The sequence below is a fragment of the Silene latifolia genome, chromosome 6 (genome assembly GCF_048544455.1).
Source record: "Silene latifolia isolate original U9 population chromosome 6, ASM4854445v1, whole genome shotgun sequence".
In the NCBI taxonomy this organism is placed as follows: domain Eukaryota; kingdom Viridiplantae; phylum Streptophyta; class Magnoliopsida; order Caryophyllales; family Caryophyllaceae; genus Silene; species Silene latifolia.
The window spans coordinates 65,633,811-65,641,483 of record NC_133531.1 but is presented as its reverse complement, the minus strand read 5'-3'; the positions used below and the strand labels follow the sequence as shown (position 1 = coordinate 65,641,483).

At 38.7% G+C, this 7,673-nt stretch overlaps 1 non-coding gene across 1 annotated transcript; it reads right to left on the bottom strand.

The window, feature by feature from the left end:
• Positions 1-4,333: 4,333 nt before the first annotated feature.
• Positions 4,334-4,440, bottom strand: LOC141589181 (small nucleolar RNA R71). The gene has a single exon (XR_012520131.1). It is a non-coding gene; the product is annotated as a small nucleolar RNA R71 (small nucleolar RNA).
• Between the last annotated feature and the right edge of the window lie 3,233 nt (positions 4,441-7,673).

The window sequence follows — 7,673 nt, the reverse complement described above, 5'->3', positions numbered from 1 at the left end:
TTTATTATAAAACTTTTGAGTACGTGTCTAGATCCAGTCTGGACAAAGGCTCTCTTGCCATAGAATAACAACCACTGTTCTCACAGTGAGTAGGGATAGGAGCATCGGTTATTGGAACGAACTACCATAGTTCCTCCAATTTCATTGAACCTAATCCTAATATCATCCCCTCCTTCTTGCATAACTCATCATTGCAAGTGTACTCAATTTCTGTTGTATATTTCTCATTGTTCAACTGCCTAGAACGTTTCTAGCAGATGTCCTCCTATAATAATATAGTCAAGATGGTTCTCTGACCATTCTTGTGTGTTTAGAATATGGTTTTTGTGTAACTCCTTGCACACAAATCCATTAATTATTTCTACACGCTTATCCTCTCTTATCTATCACTATAGATTCGGATACCAAAGATGTCTTGCACCTCTTCCTAACCTCCCAAACACTTCTTCACGGAAGAGAGTATTGGTCCATCATTCTCAATGAATAATATGTTTTCCACATATGAGACATAGAAGACATATCATTAGTGCTTCTTGAGTACTAATAAATAGACTATATGGCTATATAGTGACTTTCACATAAATTCGATTTATAACCTTTCGTCATAATATAAGTATACGAATTATAAGAATGGCGATACATCTTAGCTTAATGAATTAACCCCGCAGTGAAAGCAAGTGGATTCAATTTCTACATGTTCAATACCTTTGAACATGTCTAAACTCTTATCAATATAAGAGTATTCATTTAACGCTAATATCCTCTTAGAACTATCTTTATAGGTCTGGATACCTTAGAGATGTATTATTCCTCTCCTAAGTCTTTCATCATTCACAATGATCAATATGTCCCTTACATATAAGACTATTAACACCATATTACTCCCACTAAACTCCATGTATAAACAAAACTACTCGACAATTCGAGGCATGTTTATCACATGATCAAAACATACAATTCAACTCCTTAACTTCTACTTAAGATTTCTTCTTAAGTTTGTATCCTACCTTAGGATAATTTCGATTTACAAAACTCATGCAAGATGATTTTAAAATCCAACTATATCAAGTCATATCCAAATACAATGAAGCGTTGTTGTTGCGTGCAAAACCTTTGCCACCAACTAACCAAGCTAAATAAACATTTTAATGTTTATACTCGTTTCGGATTTTTATGGAGTTGAAACTAGATAAAGCATCTTAATAAGTTACAGGTTTGTTACTTTCAAAATAATATGACTCCTGTCCACTTAGGTTTCGAATAAATATTAACCGATTTTGACCAAGACGGAACATCTTCCTACGTCTTATTCTCAGTTTGTGGCTCTTGAACATTTTCTCCCACTCTGCCTATAATAAATAATCTTCTTTTCTCTAATAGACAGCATCAGGAGCCACAAACCCTTTAATCTCGTGATCATGTAGGAAGATAGACCACATGTTTACTATCGAAACAAGCCACAATTTAGGCACCATGCCTAACCATATTTCATATGAAATGTAAATGATAGCTTTAATTATGTTTTGTTTTAGTGGAAATTATCAAAATGCGAGACAACTTTTATAATAGAAACCACCTCCGACTTCATTGTAAAGATTCAATCATATCATAATGAAAGTGAACTTGTGATACCATATCACACTCCTTTTGGTGCATATGAAAGTCTTCACTTTATTGTTCCCTATTTGAACAAAGTACTAATACTTTGGTTTTATAGTCTCTAGGTTTTGATACTTTTAAACATTCATTTGAACTTATTCAAAGAATTTCTCTTCTTACCTCATTAAGTGGATACTAAGTATCTACCTAGTTCGTTGGTAAAAGAAATGAAGAAGTAATAACCTTCTCTGATTGAAATTGTATTCGACCATTGATGTGACCATAATTAGCGCATATTTAGCCCCCGAATTAGCCTTGTTCCCATGCTTTTTAGTGCTTATTTGGGTCATTTCTTATCTATAGTTCTTTGTTTTGCATATTCTTTGAGATTTTGATCCCTTGGTAGGAAAGGAGTAAGAATCTTGCATTTTCATGGCAAAACGAGACTAAATTGATCGAATTCAATGACCAAGCATCAAGGAGATACAAGATTAGAAGGCCGTTGTACATATTATAGTAGAAGAGCAATGTTGAGAAAGGATCCTTGAGTCCCCAAGGAAATCCCCAAGGAATTTATTAAGAAAAGGGAAGAAAAGAAGAAGATATGTTGCTGAGTGACAATCCGAGCGGATTGTCACCAATCCGCCCGTCCCGCAGCAGCACAATCCGAGCGGCTTTGCCCTATTCCGCTCGGATTCCACCTCCACAATCCGTCCGGATTCCCTTGAATCCGCTCGGATTCCAACGCTAGAATCCGCCCGTCCCGACCTTATTCCGCCCCGGATTCCAAAGACAAAGATGGATTGTCTTCTCCAAGCTACGACGAAAGAAGCCCTTCTCTCGAAAAATACCGGCTCCTCCTTGCTCAATCTAAAAAGTGTAATTACTAGTTTAGCCCTTAGTTAACCCTAATGCATCCTCCCTAATTTCCATTATAAATACCCCATTAGTCTAATTAGAGGAGCATGTTCTTCTTATCAATAATTAGGGTAGTTAATATCAATCAAATCTCTCTTTAATATTGTAATCAAGTATTAATCAAGTTTTAATCCAAGTTTTAGTTCTTTAATCTCTCTTTTGTTCATCCTTTATTTTGGGTAATTGAAGATTATTTGGGTTATTGTTAGGAGATTGACAACCTCTCAATCAAAGCATTCAAGTACTTCTTTTATCTTTGCTTTATTATTGGAATCATTAGTAGGTATAATCTCTTAATCCCTTTTTAATTATTGTTAATTACTTTCATTTATTCATCATGCTTCATATTGTTGGTATGATTGACAACCTTGCTAGCATGATCAACATGATAATGAGTGAGTAGTCTCTTAGCTAGGGTTAATGGGTGATTAGGGGAAACCAACATGGGAAATGATTCATGCTTAAATTAATATGCTTTCATGTTTTATTTGCTTGCTTGTTTTGATCTCAACTCATGCACATGTTATATTTGATGAAATGCTAAGCTTATGAATCCTTGCATTTACTATCATCTTCTATCTTTTCAATGAGACTTGTAAGACATAACCCAACTCGAGTCTCATTAGACCATGCATGTTGTTGAGTAGGGAAGATTAAGTCAACTTGTAGGTGTTGTACAATCTAATCGATTCGGACCCAAACTTTCCTAGGATTGTAAGATATAACCCAACTCAATCCATCACAACAATAATTGTTTGCTTATAATTTGAGAACATGTTTGTATGATCATATCCCATGATTCCCCTATGATCCCATGACACCCTAGTGCCTTTAATCAATTGTTTACACCCCTTTAATTCATCTTGCTTGTTTATTTTCATTGCTATTTTAGTTTAGTGACCTTCTACATCAACCCAATTTGTGACACCCCTTAGACACCGCTAGTTGCAATAGAAATCTCATTTCAATACCCGTCCCTTGGGATCCGACCTTTACTTGCCTCTTTACTAATTGTAGAGTTGTTTGTGAAGCTATAAATTGTTTTTTGATTCGACCGTGACCCAACGACCACATCTTAATTTGTGAACACTAAGCGGACTCGCATCAAAAATGGCGCCGTTGCCGGGGACGGTGTTTGTTTGATTTAGATTTCTTTTTATTGTTATTAGTTGTGTCTTTCTTCGCCTTGAGGAAGTAAAACTCCTCAAGGTTTGTTCTAATTGTTTTCGAGTTGTTTGATATTTTGCATGTCTAGAAGGTTACAAGGTGATTTGTTACCTTTTGACCGTGAAATCGAAAGAACCTTGACCAACAATAGGAGACTTGTTAGGAGGAATTTAAGAGGTATTAGTGAAGTTGTTCAACCCACTAGTGAGTTTGTCAATCCTTTCGCAATAGAAGGAGAAGAGAACCCATTACACAATACCCCACAAAATCCACCTACAATGCCTAAATTCTCGTCACACTGCACTCCACCGAGGAGAATCTACCAAATGGTACTCCTACACCGCAACATCTAACCGGAAATTTTATTGCCAAGTCCGCCTTCATCCAATTAGTTGAGAGGAGCCAATTTGGGGGGATGCCTAGTGAGGACCCTCATTCTCATATGGAAACCTTTTGCGACTATTGCGATGCAATCTCTCAAACGGGCGTGACTCAAGACCAAATTAGATGGGTCTTATTTCCTTTTTCTTTAATCGTCACCGCGAAGCAATGGTTGAAGGGCCTTGATAAGGCTACCCTTGGAATAGATTCTTGGAAGATGTTGGCTCTAGCTTTCTACAAAAAATTTTACCCACCGGAAAAGACTAACATGCTAAGAGCTCAAATTACGGGTTTTAAGTAAAGGGATGAAGAATCTTTGTATGAAGCTTGGGAGCGGTTCAAGGGAATTTGTCGCTCATGTCCTCACCATGGACTTAGCGAATGGTTTTTGGTACAACAATTTTGGAATGGCTTATATGAAGATTCTAGGAACATTCTCAATATGGGATCAAATGGAATGTTCACCGAAGTTGATGACAATCAAACATGGAACAAGATTGAGGAAATGGCGGTCCATAACTCACAATATAGTAGACCTCGCAAGGCTACTAGAGGAGGAAAGCATGAAGTGGACTCCGTTACTCAATTGGGTGCTCAACTTAGTGCTCACATTGACACAATCAACTTGAAGTTTGAACAAGCTATGGCTAGACTTGAGGAAAACTCAAAATCATCAAAGCATCATGTTAATGCCATGACGGCATCCTCATCAATCCCAAGTGGGATATGTGAGAATTGTGGAACTTTGGGACATGACCAAGGTGAATGTAGGGGAACAAATGAACAAGTGAATACTTTCCAAGCATACAAGAGTGGTATCCCTTATTCCAACTTTTACAATGAAAACACCAAATTCCATCCAAATCTCTCATACAAAAGCCAAAATGTTCAAAATCCTCAAACAACATACACTCCACCACCTATGAGAAACCAAAATCAAAGACCCTTTTACAATCAAAACCAAGGTTACCAAAATCAAAAGCCATTCAATCACCAAAATGACCAAGGTTTCGATGTCCAAAAAGCGGTCCTCCAAATGCAAAAGAATCAACAAGAATTTTTCACTCAAATGCAAAAAGATAGCCAAGCAAAGGAAACCACCATCAACAACATTCTAGCTCACACCAAGATGTTGGAAACACAATTGACTCAACTAGCATCTTCAAGCTCACAAAGACAAAAGGGGCAATTACCACCTCAAAGTAATCCCCCTAGACATGAAACGGTTAGTGCCATTCACTTGAGAAGTGATACAAGGTATGAAGCACCAAAGAAGCAAGTTGAGGATGAAGTTGTGGAAGCTAGTGAAAAGGAAGAAATTGTGCAAAACTCCAAAGATGGAGAATCATCAAAAGAAGAAAGTTCAAAGAAAAATGAAGACAAGGCCAAGGAGAAGGAGCCCATTGTGATTAGACTCCCTTTTCCAAGTCGTCAAGCCAAGCCTAAATTTGATGATCAACTTGGAAAGTTCATGGAAATTGTGAAGAATTTGGAAGTCTCAATTCCTTTCACGGAATTAATCAATCACGTGCCGCCCTATGCGAAATACATGAAAGATATCCTCACAAAGAAGAAGTCGATCCGGAAGCTTGAGACTATCGCCTTCACTAAGGTGAGTAGTGCAATAATTCAAGGGAGTTCACCTCCAAAGTTAAAGGATTCGGGAAGCTTCTCAATACCGTGTACCATTGGCGACACGACGATCAACAAAGCCTTATGTGATCTAGGGGCTAGTGTAAGTGTCATGCCGTACTCGGTGAGTAAAAGGTTGGGGATGGGAGAGCTTAAATGCACCAATATCACACTCCAAATGGCCGATAGATCGACGAAGACACCATTAGGGATATGGGAAGATGTCCCCGTGCGAATTGGGAAGTTTTTCATCTCGGTGGACTTTGTCATTGTTGATATGGAGGAAGATTCCAACATTCCAATCATCCTAGGAAGACCTTTCCTACACACCGCGGGTGCGGTGATTGATGTGAAACATGGTGAGCTCACTCTAGAAGTGGGAGATGAAAGCATAACTTTTAATCTTGACAAGACTATGAGAGCTCCTCGTTTGCATGAACCATGTTTCATGATTGATCATTATAGCCGAAAGGATGAAAGGAAGAAATCGGAACTCCAATGGAAGAAGAAAATTGAAGATGCTCCATTCAAAGAGCAAGTGAATTGTGACAAGGAGAGCTTGCAAAGCTCATCAAAATCAACCAAGGAAGAAGAGGATGGCCTCATTGGCCAAGAGAAGAAATTGGGAGAGTTGTCTCCATCTAAGCAAGAGATTTTCAATGATCAACTTAATGAAGTTTGTGGTCTTTGGGACGACGAATTTGAAGGGATTTTTAATCCCTACATTGGTAATGCCATCGATCAAGACCAACAACAAAGGCCAAGGTCTATTGAGAACCTCTATCATGATAATGAACAAGCCTTTGATTACTTCTTCAAGGTGTTGAGCAACATCAACAACACCTTGGACATGCCCCCTTGACATCTCATCAAGAATGAGAGTTTGGTGGAGTCCTCCCTAAACCACCACTTGTAAATATTTCTAACTCCCTAACTTACTTTTCAATTCTTGTATTGAATTTTTGTCATCTTTGGATTTTTATTTACTTTGATCAAAATAATTGTCATGTTTGAGAGAAGTGAGGGAGGGACTAACAATTTCAATTGATGTGTAGTGATTTTAGCTTAGTGTGGGGATGACAATTGCCTAGGCTATCCATGCCTTAGTAGTGCCCCCACAATGAAGAACACAAGACTTGAAGAAAGAATGGAAGAATGGTAAGGGAAATGCATTGTGCACGGATGGAATCAATCCGTGTACACGAGGGAAGAATCCGAGCGGATTCCGGAGAATCCGCCCGTCTTCTCGTAATCCGAGCGCATCGCGAAAAAGACGCCCGTCTCCGAGCCGAGCTGAGTTTTGAAAATTTCTTGACTGTGACTGAATCCGGGCGTCCTGAGCAATAATCCGCCCGTTTTGTAGAATCCGCCCGTCTTGAAAGAAAGACGTCCGTCTTTGCAGCTGAGGAAAACAAGCAAAATTTTCTGGACTGAAATCCGTCCGTCTTCAAGCGAATCCGCCCGTCCCGTGTCAAGCAAATCCGAGCGTCTTCATTAGAATCCGCCCGTCTTTAGGCGAGTTTTCTAAAGCCAGAAAAATCAGAATCCGCACGGATTGGGCAGAATCCGCACAGATTGCCCCTGCAGATTCGAAAATTTCGGTCTCTTTAAAACCCCTCCCACCTTCATTCATTCATTCATTCATTCATTCATAAACACTACCCACAACATCAAAACCCTCATCCTCTCCATCACAAAAACAAAAACCCTCAACAACATTCACCAAAAACAAATCAAACCATCCTTCCAACAACAAATCAATCACTCCTTCTTCAACAAAAATCAAAACCAAGAGCAAAATCTTCAACCTTTGAGTCGATTTTTGATTTCATAAAGGCAAAGCCTTTCACCCTCAAATCGATTTGGGTACACTACAAATTGAAGATTTTTCATTCTTTTCTTGGTTAGTTCATCAATGGCAAGGACTAAAGGAGCAACAAAGGCACCAAAGGCTAAGGCACTCTCACAAAGGCAAA